Genomic DNA, 26,264 nt, shown 5'->3' on the forward strand with positions numbered 1-26,264 from the left:
TATTGGACCTTGCAAACTTTGATTTAATCCGTAGATCTTCGAGAGCAAGGTATCCTCGCTCCCCTCCTAGTTTTTTGGCATCGATTCGGTATATATTAGTTGGAATTTTCAACCTACGAGTCGTCATTACTTAGGGTTTCATTCTATCCCTTAATATTTGTATTATACAACCGTAGGATGATGCCAAGGCGTGGAAAATCTAGCAAACCTAGGTAACCGCAACACATGTAGTTATGTTATGGGTTAATTGTTGTGCATCAAATGTGAAACCCTAGGTTTAGGGTTTAATGTTAATTGCTTTCGGTTCTTAGAACAAAATTGGTTGTATTGTAGTTATGGTTCTCATTGGCATTTATTTGTGATGTTTTGATTTTTGTTTGTTAAATTACATCCATTTTGTTAGATGCAAGAAATATATCGAGAGGAGTTTTAGCGAAAATGGGGTCATCCTTGAGAATTATACCCTGATGTGTCTAGCAAAGATGCTCCCATCCCTCCTGACCTCCCTATCCCTAACTATGACTGTGGTTTCCTGACCCACATTTTTCAATCGAAACATCCGGACACAGCGGCGTGGTGCTTCTACACATGCAGTCATTTTAATGTAAGAAATTGTTACCATTATCTTATTTATTTATTTGTGTAAGTATGCTACTAATATTTTGCTGGAATCATGTTGTGTAGGACCATGAGAGGTGCTTTTTCTTTCAGTGGATCGACGGTGTAGACAAGTTTAATCCTAGGTACCTCCTTTTAGACGATTGGTTTAGAGGGAGACATCCACATGAGTACTTCAAGCGGTGGGTTTCACCACCCCCCTAACCCTCCGCCAATAACGGCTAAGGAGAAGCATCTAGCCATAGTTAGATGACTCGAGGAACCTCCTCTGTGCCATTGCGGAGATCGAGCTGTGATAAACCCTGAGAATACGTTGGAGTTTGTGTGTCCAAATAAGCATGAAGTAAGTGCAAAGTGTATGTGTTGAAATGTTGAGCTATATGTGTTCATGTACTAATGTCACGTTATTTAGGTGTTTTCAATGGCGATGTGTCATTTCAAGGAGTGGTTGTATGGTCCTAAGAATCAATGGCCGGAAGAACCGCGAAAGGTTAAGGAAAAGAAGAAAGAAAGGGTAATTTACAAAACACCTCCTGTCATGTGCGAATGTGGTGTTAAATCCAACTATGGCCTAGTCCCTTCAGAGCTTGGAATAGGCCATTATTGTGGCCATATGATTGACTATGATGAGGTTGGTTATTTTTGTGGTAAACATGAAATCATATTTTGTTTCTTTTGCTAAGACATATATGATATATTTTTCGTTTGAACAGGGCACTAGGAAATGCAGGTGGGAATGTTATGATGGTCAAGCTAAGTTCTTGGATGAACTGAAGGGGAGGCAAGTAATAGCACAGAAGAGGGGATATGGACCTAACTACGTCAACCTATTCGTTAAACATCACAAAGAAAAGATGCGTGAGTTTGCTAGACAGCGCGATATTTGTAACCCGATTGATGTCGGGCTTGACAAATGAGGATTGGAGAGATGGTTGACATTAGAGGAGGAGAGGGCAAGGAAGGAGGCAAGGGAGGAGACAAGAGTATAGATGTAGGTCTTGAACGAGCATGTTGTTGCATTATGTGCCAGTGAGTGCTTGAAAGCCTTTTTTTCGTTGCCTGGTTTTAAATGTAATATAATCGCGTTGCTAACTGATTGCATTTTATACATGAAGGAATTGGATGTAGCGAGGAACATGTCGTAGAGATGGCTTGTGCAAGGTATGAGGAAAAGAAGTTAAATTAGCACAGATCGCGAGCTAGTCACACCGTTCAATCATCGATTATGTTGTCTGATGAGGGGGATGAGATGAGGATGACACTAGCAGACTGAGTGAGCTCATCGCTCTAGCAGAGGTGGGCTTGCAGGCAGAGGAGGCTGAGGATGACACTAGCAAACTGAGCGAGCTCGTCGCTCTAGCAGAGGTGGGCTTCAGGCGGAGGAGGGTGAGGACGACACTGGCAGACTGAGTGAGCTCATCGCTCTAGCAGAGGTGGGCTTGTAGGTGAAGGAGGATGACGACGTGTTCTTCACTCAGGCCATAGAGGCCGTAGATGAAATGAAGGCCGCTTACTACAGGCGATAGGCAGGTCAGAGCAATGTAGGTGAGCCTAGCCACAGCAACAGGCGATAGGCAGGTTAGAGCAACAAGGTTTTATTTTTGTTTTTGAGTTTAGGATCCGCCGCACTATAAAGAGGGATGCAAACTTAGTTGGTCTAAGGAAGATAGAGTGCTCAAACATAGAAATAAAGTCAAGAGAGAGACACTCTAGCACTCCATGGGCACGTAGAATATTTTTTAGTGACTGTTGGTGTTGGAAGTCCCGACATAAGCTGGAACTCACGACAGTCAAAAGCCACGACTCATGATGGAAGTCCTGACACCCAGTCACTTAGCCTACGCATTGACAGTGGACGTCGGAAGTCCCAACGTGTGTCAGAACTCCCGATAGTCGAAAGTCCCGACCCAAGTCTATACGATACGATTGGACTATACATGTTCTAATGAATTTACATTTAATCTGTGTACTAGATTTGTGCCTTTTCAACACACAAAACACATGAAATGGCATGTGAGAACATGTACCGAACTAGGGTACAGAGTTCCTTCGACTAAACCTAACATGCCTTAGGTAATTAAACCAAATAAAAACACATAGATGTGCCATGTGAATAAGATAAAGTCGTCCTAGTAGTGTGGCCACATAGCAAATTGTGTTGCACCTTCTCCAAAGTAGCCTCCCATTGTTGGTGGTGGTGGCGGTGGGGGTGGAGGTGGAGGCCCCTTGTTCTTATGATTAGGGCAGGTGCAATATGGATCATTATAGAGTGCCTCCTGTGAATCGGCACCATTGTTGTTGTTGTTCTATCCGTCGTCCTTGTAACCACTGCTAACTTCTCTTTCTACATTGAAGATACGGTCCTACAGGTAGTAGATGTACTCCGCATGCAGATAAATAGGTCGAGGATCAACCCACCTAGTGAACCCATAGTTTTCTTTGGCCAGAGAAGACTACAATAAGTATGTCATGTAAGTTGTATAGAAGAGGAAAATATTGAAGAAACAAATAGTAATAGCAATTACCCATGCTCGTGGGCATTTGAAGAAACGACGACCTCCATCTATTCCCTCGGTGAACATCTATACTAGGCAGTCCTCACCATGCATGCATTTTGGCCACTCTTCTTTCCTTTCATCATATCCTCTCAGTGGTGTCTCTTTGGTGAAATCGCTTTTGCTCTCAACTGGGAACCTCTCATAAAGAGCTTACTCAAAGAAATCGGGACCAAGAGGACCCTCCCACCTAATGGTAGTTCCCTTCCCCTTTCCTCTCCCTCTGGATGACCCTGCAGACATTGGTACTGCAACAAAAGAAAATGCTGAGGAGTGCTCTTCTTCCTTGTTGTGTGTGTGAATGAAAGGGAGTGAGGGGTTATTTATAGGTTGAGAGGAGGAATGGAGGCCTCTTAATGCGCCATGTTAGCGATCCGTGTGTCTCTTCACCTCAGCCCTTGGATCAAACAGTCATAAGATGGATGGTAGGGATGGTGTGGAGTTGTGCATCCTTGCATGCCAGTACTATGTCAGTGAAGTGATAAATCGTTGTTGTCCTTGTAACTGAAAAGTCTATTTTCATTGTCTGAAAAGCCTAGATTCATTCACTGTTACTTAATAAGCCTAGATTCATCTACAAAGCATCTGTACGATACGATTGAACTATACACGTTCTAATGAATTTACATTTAATCTATTTACTACATTTGTGCCTTTTTAGTAGTGTAGTATGATTAATGATTCACAGAAAAAAATCACAAGAGTTTCCCTTGTTTCAGGAGCATCCACAGTTACAAACAGAGACATCATTATATAATCCAAATATTTAACCATCCAAAGAGCACAATGTAACCACAATGAACATCACAATCAACATAACATGTCTTGCACAGTCCAAATAGTCCACAATGTCCATACAGTCCCAAATAGTTACAGGAAAATAAATACAAAATCCATAATAGTGCATACTAACATCTACCACAACCCTCACTGCCTCCTAGTCTTACCCTTACCCTTGTGACCGAGAGCGCTCAAACCTAGAGTGTAAGGGTCATGTGGACATCATCGCCTAGTGTTTGGAGGCTATGTAGGTTGAGTCGAGGGAGCGTCATGGAGCTAAGAGGGGCCGAGCTCCTCATGCCTCTAGTCCACGTCGTCGTCATCCTCGTCCTCGTCCTCGTCCCCGTCCCCTGTAGCTGCTTGGCTAGAGGAACCTAAGCCTCCTCTGTCTACGGAAGGAACATACATGTCTTGCGTCGTGTTTGTCCTGCAACCACAACGACCAACCGCATGACATAGCCGACATGACAGCCTCTATTGTACAAAATTATGTTAACTAAAAGAATCTACCGTATTAATAATATGTTTGAAAGAATATTTTGAATCTTATGTCTAGGAAGCTAAGCATGTTGTTGCCCCTAACTCTCGGCCAAATGTGCTCAATTTCTTCAATGAAGCATTTGAGTGTATTGCCCTGCAACAAAGTTCTCAGTAATAATACTTCTGAACAGATAGCAATAGGTTTTGTTTTCTTTTGTACAAGAATCTAACGTATTATAAGGATGATACGACTCAAAGGTGGCACTAACTAAAATAGATAACTCTAACGCCTAATGTATTGATATGCAACTTAACGTAGAAAAATAAGGCAATTGACTTACCACTCTGTCCAAGATCGGTCCTGCCTCCACCTGCCTTCCTGCACGAGTAGATTGGTCATACACGTGTCTTCATTGTTGGAGGACTCGATGTTGGTGCAGTCATCTTCTATCCACTGTACCCTCAGCCTGCAATGTGTTGCACGCTGGTACCAAGCTTAGTACCGCCTGACCTCACGGCTTGTGTGTGGCTCGTTGTTCTTGTCCACATTATCATGCATCTCCTCCCATTGCTCAATGTAGGACTGGTGGTGCTTCTCCCAGTCAAAAATCTTTCTATTCTTTCGATGATCCAACCTACACATATGTCATCGTTACTTGAATCCATGTACATGTCACCACATTAATAGAAATGGACCATCACAAGACATTTGAAATAGCAAAACACTTACTTGTGTAAGTCAATGCCAGTCGAGAACGGAGCCATAGGCCAAAGCTGTCTCACTCCAAATTGGCATGCAACTCTATATGGCAGGTAGAACTCGACAACATAGAAGCAGATTAGAGGGCACCTCATCCTATAGAAGTCGTCATTGAACCCACAAACGTTGCTCAACTGAAAAGGAAGTGCCCCCTCTCCATCGTATGGCTCCCACTCCACCTGCAACATGTCCAAACAAGATGTTAGATGTTATACTAATCCATTTCAAACCAGCATAGAAAATAAAATAAACTTACACTAGACGCCTTTAGCGTGTCTAGCTCATTCGTGAACTCAATGTATGCCCACTCTAACCTCACATACGGAACCTTGACCTGGTTCCAAAGGTACGCCCACATCGGCTGCTGACTTGGAGGCTGACCTTAGAACCAGTCATGATGAGCCAGAACCTCTGGATGACCAACTAGAAGATGAGCCCACATTCACAGCTAGAGCAAGTACACGCATCCACCAAGTGACATGTTGGACGAAGTCTGACGATACCCCTCGCACAGCTACCGGTATAGAAGACCCAAGACTATAGAGCCCCAGCTGTAGTGACCCGCCTAGTCCCAATCACTGAGGCAGTGGACCTACATCCAGAACGCAGTGTCACCCATGGCGTCGGGGAAGAGAACATAGGCAAACAGGTGTAGGATCCATGCCCTGCAGTAGTACCCAACTGTCTCCTCATCTACCTCCTCAGGGCACTATGCGAACTCTTGCTAGAGTCAGGAGATGAGAACTCCAGAAGTGCGAGCCCCTTGCTCGCCAAGCTCACGCCCAAGGAAGGCCTCCACTCGTGCTCTCCAGCCTTCTGATGTACATTGCCCGGTGACTGGGTTGCCATGAATCCTCAGGCCTAGCATCTTCTGACAGTCCTGGAGCATGACTGTCATCTCCCCAAAAGATAGGTGGAAGCTATGAGTCTTCGGCCGCCACCTATATTTTAGACAAAGCAAGATTACATGTCAAAAAGGCAAGCGCATGAACAAATGGCCATGAATAGAGGCAATGATTGAATATAATACCTATCAACCAACGTAGTTATGGCCGCTGAGTTGAACTTGGGCAACCCATGACGAACCTGAAAAGAGATGACATCCAGGCTAGCTCTTTACAGGAAAGGAGTGTACCTATCATCGTACCTCATGTCCAAGAACCCATTGTGGGTTCTAGGATGAAGGAGCGAAAGGTCCTGCATGGAATAAAACATAGTCTCCTGTTATATCATGAACACATGTATGCTCACCAAAATTTGAACAAAACGTATAGATTATGACCTGCCCCAACGCTATGAGACATCCTCGATGGGTCGCTTCGTACTGTCGGGTCGAGTAGGTGGAATTGCGCCATCCCACAAAAAAAGTCAATGAATTAGAAATTCAATATGCAATGAAACATGAACTTAGAAATGTACAAGTAATTGACACAATTACATGCATAATTAATTAATTGGATACGACAAATATTAAATAATATAATCAACCAATAATCGCACCTCACTAATCTGCCAATGGCAACTTCATGAATTGTGGCCAAGTCTACCACACTTGTCGTACTCATACTGCTCGGGGTCAGTAACAAATGGGGTTCCTCTCCCACACCTCGTTCTTCTAGGTATCTGATCCATAACCATCCTGTGTCTCGTCCTCTTCCTTGATCCACGCTTGTTCCAATGGTAAGCTGGATCCGCAATGTACTTCGGCCCATCATATGGAGGCCACTCTCTAGGGCCTCGAAATGGCACGAAGCGGGGGTTCCATGTGTGCACAAGCGTGTCGACACTGAACTCGTGAGGTATCCTATTCTTGATATTATAGTTGCGATGCCTAGCTGCTGCCACCAAATGGGAACATAGAAAGTGGTACTGCCTTGGTTTACCACAAGTGCATTTGAAATCTTGGAGGACAACCACATGCATCCTCGACTCTCGGACCTCACCGTCAGGACGTTGTACCACCCCTATGCTCGACCTGATAAGTCCCTATGGCATGGTCAAAGCATGTAACCTCATGTGTGCCAACCATTTTATTTGCCTTCTCTAGGTGTGCCTTTGGTTTCGGAGCCCATATCTCTCCATCACTCCATAACTTCAATGCATGGGTGTGTCTATTGTTGAACCAGGCAACAAGCTTATAGAAGGTGAATTGAACGATTGCATTCATGGGCATACCATGTATCCCTAATAGCAACTTATTGAATGACTCCACCATGTTGCTGCACTGAAACTCGTACCTCCATCCACCGGCGTCGTGAGCTCTCGTCCATTTCTCCAAATCCCTCATCAAGCCCGTGAGCCATTGTCTACCTTATGCATTTGATGCAGTTCTGACTTGCTCCAACTTTTTTTGAAAGTACTTGTCCTCAAGCTGTCGAGCAGCCTCCTAGAACAGATCAAAGTTACCCTTCACACTATCCTTTCGAAGTAGATTCTCGGCAAGGTGCCAAGTACACCAACGATGGTGCAAAGGTGCATACCCCTCTATCTGCTCTCACACGGCATTAAGTATGCCCTAGTGCCTATCAGATATGATACCAACCTCCCTGCTAGGCCCAACCACGTGTATCCAGAACTAGCCTCAAGAACCATCCCCAACTATCATTGTTCTTCTTCTCGACCAAAGCAAATGCCAAAGGAACCAACTTGTTGTTCGCGTCATAGGATATGGCTATAAGAAGTGTGCCCTGATATTTGCCAATCAAGAACGTACCATCAATGGAGAAGATGGGACGACAGTGCCTAAAGGCCTCAACACACTGAGGGAAGCAGTAGAAAGCACGGAAGAATATCTGCCTCCCATCCTTCCATGCTTTTGGTTTTGGGATGTACTCATAATGCATGCCTAGATTCACCACTTTGATTGCATTGAAAAGTACTGGTAGCTGCTCGTACCCATCCTCCCAGTCCCCTATATCATCTTCCACGCTCGCTGCTTAGCCCTCCAAGCTTTACCATAAGTTATCATATAACCTCCATACAATGCCTCAACGGTCCTGATAATTGTCCTCACCTTCATGTTGGGTTCTCCCTGCAATATTCCCATCAACCGCTTGGCAATGAGGGTAGATGTCAACTGCCGATGCCTTAGTGTCAGCTCATGGTCAGCACAATTATGTGGCCCAACAATTTTTGTGATCTTGCACTTTCCGGTGACTGTTTGCTTCCTTGCACAAACCCTCCATGGGCAGCGTTCCATGTCACACACAACTATGTAACGGCGCTCCACATATGGATGCAAGACCTTGTAAGGTCTCTTTTGTATCACTACAAACACCTGCAACCACCTCTTCAATGTAGGAAGGTCATTGAACACCCTCCCATTCTCAATTACCATGTTAGGGCCAGCCTTAGGAGCTTCTAGGAGCTCATCATCACGTCCTTCTGCACATGCCTAATCGGAATGAGTAAGATCGCTGAACTCTTGGCTCACGGTGGCTAGGAAAGATACGCCTCAGCATCTCAACATCACTCTCTATCAGCTCTCCAATAGGGCGATCATCATCAGAATCAAGAGCCCTTGCCATCTCATATGGCTCCAAATCATGCATAATTTCAACACTATTAGAGCTATGGAATCCATCTCCAAAGTGCACTTGCGCAGCAACAGGGGGCACATCCGCATTCTCAAGAATGTGTCCTACAACATAAGTAGACAAATGAGGAAAGAATGAAAGAAATCGATGTAAGGAAGGGGGTAAGCTCCCAATAAGCATGCGGTTAAGACACTTACTCGGATGATTCTGTGTCAAAGGGATCTCATGAGGAGGATCTGCCACAACAACATGAGTCTGACAAGCATCTTCAACTACCGCATTGGGGGTAGATTGAGCATCGGAAACCATAGGTGCAACCTCCACATCCATATTAGGTTCCGAGATGGGAAGGTTGATGTGTGCCTGCTGACCCATTGGTGGGGAAAACCCATGAGGGATGGGATCAACAAACACCCAATGCACAACCACATCCAAAAATTGCAGCTGGCTCTTCATAGTCAATCTCACATAGTTCTCCCACTGATCCACACACCCAATTGGGATCATTCGCCTGAGGATGTTGGGAGGAGAACCTAGGTGTAGTACACCCTCAACTGCAATGACATCATCTCCGAGGCAATGTAGCTCCTCCCAAGCCCTTGCAACCATCTAACTAAACGAAGGTCTATCATTGAATAGCGTAGGCACGCTTTGCATGTCAACAAACTCAACATATCCATAGCGATCGATTCAACGGTGCCTCCATGATATATGGTCACTAGGTTGTCCATCTAGTTTAAACACATAACGAAATATATGTAATTAGTCGAAATTAGATGATAGATAGTACCTAACAAATACTTTCTAACTACAAACTAAGTAAATAAGATAATAACTACATACATAGATACAGTGTAACTACCTATCTAAGTAGCTATCTAACTATATCTATGTACCTATGTATTTATGTTTCTATCTATCTACATATATATCTCACTAGATCACTAACTAAATCAACTACCTGAGTCATCACATTAACTAGTAAATGACAAATGCCAAAACTACTACACTACAATCAAAGCTAACTAAGTACGCACATTGTAAATTCATAATTTTTACCTGTCCAACGACAGAGTCACGAACGTCGATGGAGTCGCAGCGGACGCCGAGCGTGGGTCAGGCCAACGAGCTAGGCCGACGGTGGCACGGCTGTCCACTACAGGTGTCAGGGTCGGTGGGGCCGCGGCCAACAATGGTGGTGGCGGGCGGTGGACATGGGCGGCACGGCTGGTGCGCCCTAGGCCGGTGATGGCGGGTGGCACAGTCTTGGTCATGGCACCGGTGCGGCAGGGCGCGGCCAAGGTGGGCGCAGGCGGCACGTCGGGCGAGGTGAGGGTGCGGCACGGGCATAGGGACCAGCGAGGGGACTAGGACACGGGCGCGGCCACGGTGGCGGCGTGGCGTAGGTGTCCGGGCGTGGGGCGGGCACGGGCGCAGCGGCGCTGCGCAACCTCAGGGCATGGCATGGGGGTTCGGGCGTGGGCGCAGCGGTCCCACACGGCCTTGGGGTGTGGCGCAGCCATGGTGGTGATGAGGCATGGGGGTCCGACAATGGGGCAGTGCGGGCGCGGGGCGGCCACAGGCGTGGTGGCGATGCGACGCGGGTGGCTGGGCGTGGCGAGGCTGCGCGGGCTTGGGCAGTCGGTGAACGGAGAGGGTGCAGGTGGTGGCAGCGGTGCTCTGCTCGGGCGAGGGAGATGCGAGAGAGAGAGAGAGAGAGAGAGAGGGAGAGGAAGAGAGAAAGGATTGGGGCCCATACGTAAGAAAGGCTCGGCGCCAGTCACCCTGCCGCGCCAACCTTGGTGCCAAGATCTACGGCACCGAGCTTGGCGCCAGGGTGACTGGCGCTAAGGTTCCTACCTTGTCACGCCATGTTGGCTTCAAGCCCAGTCCCTGGCGCCGAGCTAAGGGTCCTAGATTCAGAAATCTTTCCTCCAGGGGCATATTTGTGAATTTTTTTTCAAAAAAGGGTTAAAAAATAAAAAATTCAGGGGGCAATATGCTATCATTAGTTACTTTAGGGTTTATTTGGTTATTCCCCAATCCAAGGGACTTGGAGGGGATTGAGGGGAATTTTATCCCCTGCAAGTCAAAACCCTACTCAATTCCCTTCAATCGCCTCCAATCCCCTCGGATTGGGGATTAACCAAACAAACCCTTAGTTTAAATTACAAAGATACCCCATAATTTTGTTGGTTTTGGTGCATACTCAAATGCTGAATGGCTTTCTTACAACTTTGTATACCTTAGAGAAGTTATTCAAAAGTTGTGGAAATACATGATGTGTCATGGAAATTGGCAAGGTAGCATGCACACAATTAAGGGGTTGTGAGTGATTGATCTTCCCCTTTATTATTTTTACTCTTCTTCCATAATTAACCTGTAAAACTATTTGGCAATGATCTAAGATCCATTTAGGATGCTAAGATTCTTGATTATATATTCTTTTTTTCAGAGGCAAGGAAATCTGATAGTTGTGATGAACTGTCTCCGTTTCTCATGCTGCTGCCAGGTGTGACACCTCTAATCCTTGCAATACAACATAGGCGCTCAGCGGTTATAAGGTTTCTTCTTGTTCATGATGCTAATCCAAACAAAGTAGCCAGCAATGGGGTTACTCCTCTCCATACTGCAGCAGCTCAAGGTTCTCTGTATCCTTGAACGTGTGTTTTAGATTTTATTTAGCTAGTTCTTTGAGCATTATTTTAGGTTTATCATGACAAGTCTTTTCTGTGTCATGTAAACTATATTTCTTGCTGTAAATTTCAAGTCTTCTACTTATTACATTGGATGCTCTTTGTAGCTATCTACCGACTAGGGTTGATAACAGGAACTGTTTAGTGGTCAAATATGGGGCTTCTATATTTAGAGCCTCTTTGGCAGGGCTCCTGTAGGGGCTTCAGCTCTGGCTCCTATAGGAGCTATGCCAAACACCTGTTTAGGAAAGGGCTCCGCATGGGGAGCCGGTCAAGAGTCAGAGCCATTTTTTGCCTACGTAGGAGAAGCCTAAAAAACTAAGCTTCGCGTGGCTCCTTGCTGTGGGTTCACGTCGTCTAGTGCAAAGGAGCCATTTTGCCAAATATTTTCTAGAATGGCTTTAGCTCCTCCAGAGGAGCTGCTCCTCCAAAGGAGCTAGAGTCAGAGCCATTTTTAGAGGAGCTAGAGCCCTGCCAAATAGGCCCTTAACCAATAAGAACAACTTCCATCCTCGCTGGCACCCCTCCCCCTCCCGACGCTCCACCTCCCACTAGCCCCACGCCAAAACTAGCCCATGGTCTGGCAGCCACCTCCACGGCTAGGTCACCAGCGAACGTAGCCTCCCCCTTGAAAGCGTTAGTTTCCTTCCCATCCTTGACTCCCAAAGGGCGGCGCAAACAGCTAAGGTGGAACGATTCCAGTCCCCACTCCTCATCTACCGGTGGCTCCTGCACAGCCCCTTTGTATCGTGATATCCTGGTGGCTCACGCCAGTGCGTCGTCTTTCGAGTCGCCGCTGGTTGTGAAGGTGGACCAGCCGCCTCCCAAGATTATCTTGAAGACTCATCCTTAACTGGTGGCCACTCCTGAAGGCCCTAACATGCAAGGTTTCTAGCGGATTGAAAGTCGTCCGCTCTCGCAAGAATCGCCTCTAGCAGTTCCGCGGCCCTCGCCGGTCGGTGCCGGAGGACCTTCGTGGGAAGTGCTTCAATTGTTTCTCCTCAGGCACATAGGGTTGTTGACTACCGTAGGGGACCTCACTGCTTCAAGTGCCAGGCGCTTGGGCATCGCTCCTATAGCTGCGCCTTTCATCTCCCAGTCTCCTCTAAGCGATGGGGTGCCTATGTTTGGTGGCCTAAGATGTCTTCTGGTGCCACGGATGCTACGACGGAGAGGATGATCTTGGAGGCCAGGTCTGGTGGTGATGGAGGCGGCGATGGAGGTGGTGGTGGAGGAACTCAGGTGTTAAGTGGCAGGTGCCATTGGCATCGACCTAGGAGGAGGTGAGGACCTGACAATGCTGGCCAGGGCACAGACGGGTCCTTGGTCAGAAATGGTGACATTGATGCTGGCGTGCTGAGAGCTACTGTCGACATGCCTCCCAAGCCCTGATGTGTCATTATTGATCGTTCTGCCAGAATTGCTAGGGCCGAAGAGGAGCTTAGCAAGGCTCTCTTTGTTTCGATCATTGGAGACCCAATGGCCGTATTGGTTGACATTCTTATGGATGAGCTTGCTCTTCGCTATGAACTCCTGATGTAGTCACTGGAGTTCCACCATCTTGGACCGAATGAATACATGCTGGTCCTTCCCAACAAAGCTGTGGCGGGTCATGTTTACAATGAGGGGCGCCCTCTTCAAGTGTCAGCGTTCACTCTCTATTTCTAGGGGTGGTCACGTCTGAAGAAGGCAACTAGTTTTGTTCTACCATCCCTCAGTCAATGTCGAGCTTTGTGGCATCCCAGCGCAAGCTTGGGAGCTCAAAACAGCGGAGCACCTGCTGGATGAATGGTGTTGGGTTCGTGAGCTGCACCAAGATATGGTTGATCATCGTGACTACCCATGCTTCCGACTCACGACTTGGTGTTCCTGTCCTGAGCTTATCTCGGCGGCCATGGAGCTCGCCATCGTTGAACCCTTGGTCCGAGTCGAAGAATCCCCTCCAGTGAAGCGTGCCTTATGGTACCTGATCAAGATCATAGTGGCACCTTTTTCTCCTCTAGTGGAGGGAGGTTTGCCACCTCCTCTGCCTCACGATGATCCTGGCCATCGTGGGCGACGTCATCGGCGGTGAGCCTCAAGTTTCGCCGGAGCCATCACGGGGCTCATTAAGCGGCTCCCCCATGCGAGGTGCTACCCCTCGGATATCCATGCAAAGGCGCATGGGCCTAGGTTTGGAGGCCGATCATGAGGCTGAACCCGAGGAAGTGATTGAAGGCATGCCTCTTCCTGCGCCCAAGGAGACTTTGGTGTTACCGGCTGTAGCTTCCATGTCTACCTTGGAAGTATTGAATCTCATTGATGATGTGGCTGCTCTTGTTATCTCTCCATCCTTTGGTGACACAAAGACAAATCTCGGGGATGACCTATTTCTGTAGGGGTGCGATGGTTTCACCATCAGCCTCCCATCTATTCAGAGTGGGCCTAGGTGTGTTCCTTCGGCCTAGTATCTTGAGCAGTGGCCCACAGATCCCTCCCAAGCAAGTCCATGAGTTGCCCAAGCAGAAGACGGGTCTAGAAATGTGGATGCAGATTTCCAAGTTTGTAGAGATGGCCTCTCTGCCTCTCCACATTTGGAGGACATTTCTGTTAAATAATCAACTGCTACCTTGTGTGAACACAACAAGAAAAGATGGCGCCGAAAGGCCCCTGCTGTGGTACTATAGCCGCTGTAGGTGCAGGCGCCGCATGGCTCACCTGTAGCACTGTAGGCACATGCAGAGGCTGACGTAGTCAGCCCTATATGTTATCTAGTCACTGTTGCAGCAGGGCAGCTATACTGGGACTTGATGAATAGAGTTGTATAAATAGACTACCATGTCAACTCAGTAAAGAGAGTTCAGATTTGCCATCTCACTGATAGGGCTTCAGCCAACGCTGGTGTCTTGTATTGTGTGTGCTTACTCTGTTCTCCCTTCTTCTTTTAGCTCCAGCCATTGTGCGTGGGGACGGACAATGCTTGTTCATGGTCGGCATGGCTAGTGGGTGCTCAGCAACACTAGCGGGTGCTCGGCGAGACTGGTGAGTGATTCACTCATCTAAGTCGGTGATCCTATGGGCCAACAAGTGGTATCAGAGCCATACAAGCATCGTCGCTAGACTAACCGCTGGCGATGACGGGCGGTTCGGAGATGGGCGACAACAGTGGCACTATTGTGGCTGCCCAACCACGACCAGAGGTCGTTGTTCACATGGTGCGGGAGGTCAGCGGCACTAGTTGGCCGACGCTGACTCACACCAACTATGGAGTGTGGTCGGTGACTATGAAGGTCAAGCTCAGAGTCTGACGGCTCTGGAATGCTATTAACAAGGGCACTGACAATGAGGAGGATGACATGTTAGCATTGGAGGCTATCCTCATTGTTGTACCTGGCAGAGTACAGGGAGCCATTGGGGGCAAAGAGCTTGGCTAAGGAGGCATGGGAGGCTATTGCGGTGATGCGCGTTGGTTCTGACCACGCAAAGAAGGCGACGACCCAGCTTTTGAAGTAGGAGTATGCCAACCTCAATTTCAAGGATGGTGAAATGGTGGAGGACTTCTCCCTCTGCCTATAGACGCTCATCAGCAAGCTAAAGAGCCATGGAGTCACCATCGACGAAGAGGAACGGTCTCCAAGTACCTCCACTCCATGCCGGCAAAGTACATCCAGATCGCTCTCTCCATAGAGACGATGCTAGACTTGTCCACAGTCACCATTGAGGATGTGATAGGCCGTCTGCGGGTGGTGAACGAGCGCCTAGAGCAAGCGATAGTAACAAAGGATAGTGGGAAACTCTTGCTAATGGAAGAGGAGTGGGCTGCTTAGAGGAACTCCAGGAAGGCAGCCTCCTCCAGCCACGGTGGCGATGCCAAGTGCCCCGGCAGGGCTTCTTTGAAGAAGAAGAAGTAGGTAGACCCCAATGCCTGTCGACGTTGCGGGAAGATAGGCCATTGGGCATGGGAGTGCCCAAATCACAAGCAGGAGAAGAAGGCTTAGGCTCACCTGGCGCAAGCTGATGATGAGGATGAGGCCACTATCCTAATAGCGACGTTCTGTGCACTGCACGATGTCGAGGCCGAGGAGAGGGAAGAGGCGACGATGGTGGAAGAACCTAGGAAGGCCCTGAAGACTGTCAACCTCGATGAACCACACGCCCATGTCTACCTTGGACATGTGGGCACCGACCAGGAGCAACGGTGGTATCTAGACTCTGGTGCAAGCAACCATAGGATGGGCTCCAAGGCATCCTTCTCCGAGCTCGACAATGATGTCACCAGTACGGTGAAGTTTGGTGATGGCTCAAGGGTGGCTATTGAAAGCTCTAGTTTGGTTTTGGTGAATTGATGAAACCCTAAGTGCTAACCTAGTTTATCAAGTGATCATGAGATAGGTAGCACACCTAAGTAGTGAAGCAAACATGATGATGATGATGCCATGGTGATGATTAAGTGCTTGGACTTGGAAAGAAGAAAGAGAAAAATAAAAATCTCAAGGCAACGGTAAATTGTAGGAGCTATTTTGTTTTGGTAATCAAGACACTTAGAGAGTGTGATCACATTTAGGTTTGATAGTCGTACTATTAAGAGGGGTGAAACTCTCATCGAAATGCGGTTATCAAAGTGCCACTAGATGCTCTAACCCATTGCATATGCATTTAGGATCTAGTGGAATGGTAACACCCTTGAAAATATTTGTGAAAATATGCTAACACATGTGCACAAGGTGATACACTTGGTGGTTGGCACATTGGAGCAAGGGTGAAGAAGTTAGAGGTCAAAAGGAGTTAAGTCTCACTGGTCACAAAGTGACCGGACGCTGGTCTCAGAGGAACCGGCGCGTCCGGTCAGTTGTAACAGCGAAGACGCTAGCATCGGTCAAACGACTGGATGCTGGGTCACTCAGCGACCGGACACTGGTAGGCTGTGTCCAGTCATGGTGACGTGGCAGCTTAGAAGAAGACACTGTGTGATCAGACGCTGGTTGTGTCCGGTCAAGCTTGACCGGACACGTCTGGTCAAAGAAATTCATTTCTAGAACCTACTGGAAATGACCGGACGCTAGAAGCTTAGCATTCGGTCACTTATGCCACAGCGTCCGGTCATGTCTCGACCATTGAGATCAGGCAATTCTAGTTGAATATAGAGTGACACGTGGCTATCATCGAGCGACCGAATGCTGAGGACTAGCGTCCGGTCAACATGACCAGAGCGTCTGGTCACCTCGAGTTGTGCCCAGTGAAGGGGTACAATGGCTCTATTTCATGGGGGCTTCTATTTAAGCCCCATGGCCGGTTGAAGCTCAGACACTTGGCCATTTGCATTGACATAGCAACCTTGTTAGCTTAGCCAAAGCACTCCCACTCATCTCCATCATTGATTCATCATCTTTGTGAGATGGGAGAGAATCCAAGTGCATTGCTTGAGTGTTTGCATCTAGAGGCACTTGGTGTTCGTGTTTTGCTACGGGATTTGCTTGTTACTTTTGGTGGTTGCTGCCACCTAGATGGCTTGGAGCAGCGAGGATCATCGAGCGGAGGTTGGTGATTGTCTCCGGCTCTGATCGTTGTGATTATGAGGTGTTCTTGACCTTTCCCCGGTAGAGAGCTAAAAGGTACTCTAGTGGATTGCTCATGGCTTGTGTGATCCTCATCTTGTGTTGGTTGTGCGACACCCTATTGAGGGTTTGGCATGTGATGCCAATTAGTGCGTGAACCTCTAAGTGAGTGAATCGTCACAACGAGGAGTAGCTTGCCGGCTAGCAAGTGAACCTCGGTAAAAAATCATTGTGTTCATCATTTGATTCTGAGGTGATTGGTCTTCATTGATATTTATTCTTGTGATTGATTGGCTCCTTCCTCGACACTGATGGTATAAACAAATTGTTCACTCTCTTTACATTACCGCAAACTAGTTGTCAAGCTCTTTAGTGTAGCTAGTTGTGAGAGCTTGTTAGTTTGGTTAGTGTGACTCTTTAGTTAGCCTTTGAGAGCACGCTAACTTAGTGTAGTGACATAGATATTGTGTGGATAGAAACTACATAAACTAGAATTGTGGTAGGTGGCTTGCATTTTTAGTAGGCTAGCGCAACACTCGTTTTGTATCATAATTGTCTAACCGGTTTGTTAAGTGTTGTTGTAGAAATTTTTAAATAGGCTATTCACCCCCCCCCCTCTAGCCATTAGGACCTTTCAAGTGGTATCGAAGCAGAGGTCACCGTGATTTGAGGCTTAACAACCTTCGGTGTAAAAATGGCTCAAATCAACAACACAAAGAAGCCACCCCGATTTGATGGCTCCAACTATCCCTATTGGAAGGCTAAGATGACAACTTATCAAGTAAATCAATAGGAATGTTTGGAAGGTGGTAGAGACAAAGATTGAGATTGAAGATGAAGAGGCTCCCACCATCATCGCAGAAATACTACTCCAAAATAATGACATTGCTCTTAGTGCCATCCATGATGCTTTGGATGAAAGAACATTTGAGCAAATCAAGAATATTGAGAGAGCTCATGAGGCATGGAAGAAATTGAAGGAATCATTTGAGGGCACTCAAGCCGTGAAGGGTGCAAAGGCATACATTCTCAAAGAAAAGTTTGCAAGCTTCAAGATCAAGGAGGATGAGAGTGTGCTGGAGATGTTCCATAGGCTTCAAGTGCTTATCAATGATCTCAAAGTACTTGGAGAATAGGTGAAGGACAAGGACTTCTCCCACAAGTTCTTGAGATGTTTGCCTTCAAGATTTGGCACATTGGTCACTATTCTAGTGAGGAGTGGTTTGGACACCATGACACCAAACCAAGTGTTGGGAGATATAATGATCGATGATATATATAGAGATGATGATGAGAAAGAAGAAAAGAAGGAGAAGAAAGATGAGAAGAAGGATGAGAAGAAGAAGAGCGTGGCATTTAAGGCCACATCATCCAAGGGCAAGGCAAAGCAAGAAACATCAAGTGAAGATGATGGCTCATGGGATGATGATGATGATGAAAAGATGGCTCTCTTTGTAAAGAAATTTGGCAAGTTCATGATGAAGAAAGGGTACCATGCTAGAAGAAAGAAATCTTCATCCAAGAACAAGGAAGAGTCAAGAAGGTGCTTCAAATGTGGAAGCAAAGATTATCTTGTTGCTCAATGTCCATACAATAGTGACAATGATGATGACAACAAGAAGGACAAAAAGAAAAAGAATGAAAAGAAGGACAAGATGACCTTCAAGAGAAGAAGGGTGGTTCATATGTGGTCACTTGGGATAGTGATGCTTCCTCAAGTGATGATGATGATGATAGTAATGATGACAAGACCACCAAGAAGAAGGCACTTGCAAGCATTGCTATCAATGAGAAGCCTTCTCTCTTCGACACTCCATCATGCTTCATGGCTAAGGCCACTAAGGTACAAAATTTTGATGATGGAAGTGATGAGGAATATGATAATGAAACTGATAGTGATAATAATGATGATGAACCTACTAAAGATGAATTATTTGACATGCTAGAAGATGCCAAAGAACACTTTGACATTAAGAGAAGGGAATGCAAGAGCTTGAATAAGGAGGTAAAAGCCCTTAAGCAAGCCCTTGATGAGCTCAAAGCAACTCATGAGAGGCTAGAGGAAGCCCATGAGAAGCTTGGCAAGGCTCACAAAAAACTTGAAAAGGCTCATTCCTCTTTGCTTAATGAGCAAGATAAAAAGAAGCATGTTAAAACTTGCAATGTAGGCTTAACTTGTGATATAATTGATGAATCATTATCTATGCCTATCATTGTTGCTCACACTAACCCTTCTTGTAGTACTTCTACTTCCACCTCATCTAGTAGTGATGGTCTCACTTGTGATGCCTCACTAATGGTTGAGAATAAGAACCTCAAGGAGGTCAATAAGCTCACTCACACCTTGGCCAAGGACTATGGTGGTGAGGACCGCTTGCTTATGTGCTTGGGTAGCCAAAGAGCTTCTCTCTACAAAGAGGGATTGGGCTATATCCCTAAGAAAGGCAAGGCGGTCTTTGCTCCTCACAAAACTAGTTTTGTGAAGAACAATGGTTGGTTTTGCACTAGTTGCAAGCAAGTTGGTCATGTAGAGCAAAAGTGCATGAACAAGAAGTCACATGCTAATGTATCCTCCATTAAGCTTGATTCTTTCTATATGCTTACTAAGGGTACAAATGGTGTGAAGGCTAAGTTCATTGGTAAACCATGGATGGGCTCAAAGAAGAAAGCCATTTGGGTACCAAAGAGCTTAGTAACTAACCTTCAAGGACCCAAGCAAGTTTGGGTACCTAAAAAGAATTGATCTTCTTTTGTAGGTCAATTACAAAGCCAGAAGAAGGCATTGGGTTCTTGATAGTGGGTGCACTCAACACATGACCGGTGATGCAAGAATGTTCAACTCAATCAACACCAATGGCAACGATGGTTATGATAGTATCACATTTGGTGATAATGGCAAAGGCAAGGTCAAAGGGCTTGGTAAGATTGCAATATCCAATGACATGAGCATATCCAATGTGTTGCTAGTAGAGAGCTTGAACTTCAATTTGCTATCTGTGGCTCAATTGTGTGATCTTGGATTCAAATGCATATTTGGGGTAGATGATGTAGAGATCATAAGTGTAGATGGCTCTAACTTGATCTTCAAAGGCTTTAGATATGAGAATCTATACTTGGTTGATTTCAATGCTAGTGAAGCTAGATTATCTACATGCTTGTTCACTAAGTCTAGCATGGGTTGGTTATGGCATAGAAGGCCTGGTCATGTTGGAATGAAACAATTGAATAGATTGGTTAAGCATGACTTGGTTAGAGGCTTGAAAGATGTTGTGTTTGAAAAGAATAAGCTTTGTAGCTCTTGTCAAGCCGAAAAACAAGTTGGAAACACCCATTCCAAGAAAAGCATGATGAACACTAGTAAAGCATTTGAGTTATTGCACTTGGATTTGTTTGGGCCAACATAATACACTAGCATTGGTGGTAACAAATATGGCTTTGTGATAGTAGATGATTATACTAGATACACATGGTTATTCTTTCTAGTGGATAAGAGTGATATGTTTGCAACATTCAAATCATTTGTCAAGGGCATTCACAATGAGTTTGAAACAACCATCAAGAGAGTTAGAAGTGACAATGGTAGTGAGTTCACGAACACTAGAATTGATGAGTTATGTGATGAATTTGAAATTAGACATCAATTCTTGGTCAAGTACACTCCACAATCAAATGGCCTTGTTGAGAGAAAGAATAGAACACTCATTAATATGGCAAGGTCTATGCTTAGTGAGTACAATGTGAGTCAATCTTTTTGGGCCGAAGCTATCGAACACGGCTTGCTATTGTAGCAACCGCCTCTATTGTCACCCATTGAAAGAGAAGACACCATATGAGCTCTTGAATGGTAGAAAGCCCAACATTGTATATTTTGAGTCTTTGGTTGCAAATGTTATATCTTAAAGAAAGGCACTAGATTGGGCAAGTTTGACAAGAAATGTGATGAAGGATTCCTACTTGGTTATTCCACTACAAGCAAAGCATATAGAGTTTGGAATTTAGATAATGATACTCTTAAGGAAGTTCATGATGTTGAATTTGATGAAACCAAGGGTTCACAAGTAGAGAATGAGAACTTGGAAGATGTTAGAGGCATTCAACTTTCAAATGCCATGAAGAACATGGATGTTGGTGAATTAAGGCCTATGCAAGTGAATGACGATGAAGATGATCAAGTGCAAGTGCTCTCCAACTCAAATGTGCAAGATGATACAAATCAAGCCAGTACAAGTGGCTTTCATGAAAATGAACAAGATCAAGTGGCTAGTACATCATCTCAACCTTTTAATCAAGCAAGTGCAAGCAATCAAGTTCTAATCCTCCAACCAACCAATATTGCAAGGGATCATCCATTGGACACTATCATTGGTGATATTTCAAGAGGTGTACAAACAAGATCTAGATTAGCTTCATTTTGTGAGCATTTCTCATTTGTGTCATCCATTGAACCAAAGAAGATAGATGAAGCATTGAATGATGTTGATTGGGTGAATGCTATGCATGAAGAGTTAAATAACTTCACAAGAAATTAAGTATGAGAATTAGTGAAAAGACTAAAAGGACACAATGTGATTGGAACCAAATGGGTCTTTAGAAATAAGCAAGATCAAGATGGGATAGTGGTAAGGAACAAAGCAAGATTGGTAGCACAAGGCTATACACAAGTTGAAGGTCTTGACTTTAGAGAAACATATGCCCTGGTTGCTAGATTGGAAGCAATAAGAATCTTGCTAGCCTATGCTTGTGTCTACAACATCAAGCTCTATCAAATGGATGTTAAGAGTGCATTTCTCAATGGTTACATCAATGACAAAGTATATGTTGAGCAACCTCCCGGTTTTGAAGATGACAAGAAGCCCGACCATGTGTACAAGTTAAAGAAGGCATTGTATGTCTTGAAGCAAACACCTAGAGCATAGTATGAGAGATTAAGGGACTTTCTACTCTCTAAAGGGTTCATGATGGGCAAGGTTGACACCACCTCTTCATCAAGAAGATTGGAAAAGATTTGTTTGTGTTGCAAATCTATGTTGATGACATCATATTTAGATCAACCAATCAAGACTTTTGTGATGAGTTTGGAAAGATGATGGCTAATGAGTTTGAGATGTCCATGATTGGAGAGTTGAGTTACTTCCTTAGTCTTCAAATCAAGCAATTGAAGAATAGTACATTTGTGAGTCAAGGCAAGTATATCAAGGACATGATCAAGAAGTTTGGCATGAGTGATAGTAAAGCCATTAGCACACCAATGGGAACAAATGGCAACTTGGATAGTGATGCAAGTGGAAATATGGTGGATAAAAAATTGTATCGGTCTATGATTGGAAGCCTACTCTATGTGACCGCATCAAGACCGGATGTCATGTTTAGTGTATGCATGTGTGCAAGATTTTAAGCCTCACTAAGAGAAAGTCATTTGAAGGCTACAAAGAGAATATTGAGGTACTTGAAGCATACACCAAATGTTGGTTTGTGGTATCCCAAAGGAGCAAAGTTTGAGCTAGTTGGTTACTCTGACTCGGATTATGTGAGATGCAAGGTTGAAAGGAAGAGCACCTCGGGCACATGTCAATTGTTGGGAAGATCACTTATTTCATGGTCATCAAAGAAGAAAAATAGTGTTGCATTATTAACCACTGAAGCCGAATACATATCCGCTGGTAGTTGTTGTGCTCAATTACTTTGGATGAAGGCCACTTTGAGTGACTTTGGAATCAAGTTCAAGAAAGTGCCATTGCTATGTGACAATGAAGAGTGCAATCAAGGTGACCAACAATCCAGTTCAACATGTAAGAACAAAACATATTGATGTCTGTCACCATTTCATAAGAGATTACCAACAAAAAGGGGACATTTGTATTGAGAGTGTAGGCACCAAAGATCAATTTGCTGATATATTCACCAAGCCATTGGATGAGAAAAGGTTTTGCAAGCTAAGGAATGAGTTGAACATATTGGATTTCTCAAATATGTGTTGATGCACCCCCCACTCATATGACATGCCTCTCCTTCGAGCAATCCAAGGTAAAAGTTGATTGGCATGGCATACATCCTTGCTAAGGACTTGTTTAGTGCATCTAGACATCTTTCACATTTAATAGGCTCATTCATGAAAATCAAATGAATTTGATGATTGTATGGTACCACTATTGCTTCTATGCTTATTTTGATCTAGTGGTAATATATGACATGTTTATGGGCTTGTAAACCTAGTGTTTAATCTAGAAAATAAGCTCTAAGTGTTTAACTCAATATGGTGCAAGATAACCCTTATTTGGAGGTATGAAGAAGCTTGTCCTTGGATCAAATCGAGTTAAATATCTTTGGTAAATGATCTAGATTGGACCAAATTTGGGAACATGATCCTCACCCCATTGATTGACATTGATAATCTCAACCTATCCACTTTTTGAACCTTTGTGATCATTGATGACAAAGGGGGAGAAAAACAAAGATATTAGTGATACTAGTACGTGGAGAGATATGGCAAGAGATATGACCAAGGAAAGGGATCAGGGGGAGTAAGCTCATGAACTTGTATGATACATTTGAATGTGCATTTCATATGTTTGCTTGCATGGCACAAGTTTTAAATTTCAATATTCATGCTTGTGTGGTGTATGCTAGTTGTAGGTTTGAATGATGAAATAAAAATCTAGCATGCATAGGTTATCTAGTGTTTTCATTTCCAAGTGTTTCCAAGTGGTATCGAGCTAACCATGGTGCTAAGGATGGTATAACGGTGCACTCCGATTGGTATCACGCTTCAAAGGTCCATCTCTTATACCTTAACATCATTTGGTAGACATTGTCTCCTATATTTCCTATCTAAGCATATGTGCAAGCTACAATCCAAACTCTTAGCACATATGTAGGGGGAGCAATTGCTACCATATGGAGTTCATGAAACTTGTCCATATCCTTTTACACATAGTAAATATGCTTGGACAAGAAACATGAATTCAATTGAATTTCAATTCATATCTTTGTGAAAGGGTTGTCATCAATTACCAAAAAGGGGAAGATTGAAAGCTCTAGTTTGGTTTTGGTGAATTGATGAAACCCTAAGTGCTAACCTAGTTTATCAAGTGATCATGAGATAGGTAGCACACTCCAAGTAGTGAAGCAAATGAAGATCATAACATGATGATGATGATGCCATGGTGATGATCGAGTGCTTGGACTTAGAAAGAAGAAAGAGAAAAACAAAAAGCTCAAGGCAACGGTAAATTATAGGAGCTATTTTGTTTTGGTGATCAAGACACTTAGAGAGTGTGATCACATTTAGGTTTGATAGTCGTACTATTAAGAGGGGTGAAACTCGTATCGAAATGCGGTTATCAAAGTGCCACTAGATGCTCTAATCAAATGCATATGCATTTAGGATCTAGTGGAATGCTAACACCCTTGAAAATGTTTGTGAAAATATGCTAACACATGTGCACAAGGTGATACACTTGGTGGTTGGCACAATTGAGCAAGGGTGAAGAAGTTAGAGGTGAAAAGGAGTTAAGTCTCACTGGTCACAAAGTGACCGAACACTAGTCTTAGAGGAACCGGCGCATTCAGTCAGTTGTAACAGCGAAGACACTGGCATCGGTCAAGCGACCGGACACTGGCAGGCTGTGTCCGGTCATGGTGACGTGGCAGCTCAGAAGAAGACACTGTGTGACCGGACACTGGCTGTGTTAGGTCAAAGAAATTCATTTCTGAAACCTTACTGGAAACGACCGGACGCTGGAAGCTCAGTGTCCGGTCACTTATGCCACAGTGTCCGGTCGTGTCTCGACCATTGAGATCAGGAGGTTCCAGTTGAATACAGAGTGACACGTGGCTATCATCAAGCGACCAGACACTGAGGGCCAGCGTCCGGTCAACATGACTGGAGCGTCCGGTAACCCTGAGTTGTGCCCAGTGAAGGGGTACAACAGCTCTATTTCGTGGGGGCTTCTATTTAAGCCCCATGGCCGGTTGAAGCTCAGACACTTGGCCATTTGCATTAACATAGCAACCTTGTGAGCTTAGCCAAAGCCCTCCCACTCATCTCCGTCATTGATTCATCATCTTTGTGAGATTGGGAGAGAATCCAAGTGCATTGCTTGAGTGTTTGCATCTAGAGGCACTTGGTGTTCGTGTTTTGCTGCGGGATTTGCTTGTTACTCTTGGTGGTTACTACCACCTAGATGGCTTGGAGCAGCGAGGATCGTCGAGCGGAGGTTGGTGATTGTCTCCGGCTTCGATCATGGTGATTGCGAGGGGTTCTTGACCTTTCCCCGGCGAAGAGCCAAAAGGTACACTAGTGGATTGCTCGTGGCTTGTGTGATCCTCATCTTGTATTGGTTGTGCGGCACCCTATTGAGGGTTTGGCGTGTGATGCCAATTAGCGCGTGAACCTCTAAGTGAGTGAATCGCCACAATGAGGAGTAGCTTGCCGGCTAGCAAGTGAACCTCGGTAAAAAATTATTGTGTTCATCATTTAATTCTGAGGTGATTGGTCTTTATTGATATTTATTCTTGTGATTGATTGGCTCCTTCCTCGACATGGCAGGTATAAACAAATTGCTCACTCTCTTTACATTACCGCAAACTAGTTGTCAAACTCTTTAGTGTATCTAGTTATGAGAGCTTGTTAGTTTGGTTAGTGTGACTCTTTAGTTAGCCTTTGAGAGCACGCTAACTTAGTGTAGTGACATAGATATTGTGTGGATAGAAACTACATAAACTAGAATTATGGTAAGTGGCTTGCATTTTTAGTAGGCCAGCGCAACACTCACTTTGTCTTATAATTGTATAACCAGTTTGTTAAGTGTTGTTGTAGAAAATTTTAAATAGGCTATTCACCCCCCCCCCCTCTAGCCATCAGGACCTTTCAGCTATCCAAGGGTGCGGCACCATCATCTTCAGGTGCCAGAACGGGGAGCACTGTGCGCTAACGAATGTATACTACATCCCACAGCTGCGTTCTAGCATCATCAGCATTGGTCAGCTGGATGAGTGTGGTAGTGTGGTACTGATAAGGGACAGAGTCCTTAGGATCAGGGATCGGGAGCAGCGACTTCTTGCTAGGGTGAAGAGGTCCCTGAACCAGTTGTACCTACTCGACCTGAAGGTAGAGCAGCCGGTGTGCCTGGCGGTAAGACACTCCGAGGAACCATAGATGTGGCATGCCTGGTTTGGACATCTCAGCTTTGACACGCTTGGTCAGCTAGAAAAGATGGTCCAAGGGCTACCCCACATCAAGCACGGAGGCGAGCTATGTGACAGCTGCCTGGCCGAAAAGCAAAGGAGGCTACCTTTCCCAAAGG

General features: G+C 45.1%; 1 pseudogene; it reads left to right on the forward strand.

Moving 5' to 3' along the window:
- The window catches only part of LOC136548553 (uncharacterized), a 70,275-nt pseudogene that overhangs the window by 1,366 nt on the left and 42,645 nt on the right, over positions 1-26,264 (forward strand).

This window comes from Miscanthus floridulus, chromosome 4 (assembly GCF_019320115.1).
Source record: "Miscanthus floridulus cultivar M001 chromosome 4, ASM1932011v1, whole genome shotgun sequence".
NCBI classification, from domain to species: domain Eukaryota; kingdom Viridiplantae; phylum Streptophyta; class Magnoliopsida; order Poales; family Poaceae; genus Miscanthus; species Miscanthus floridulus.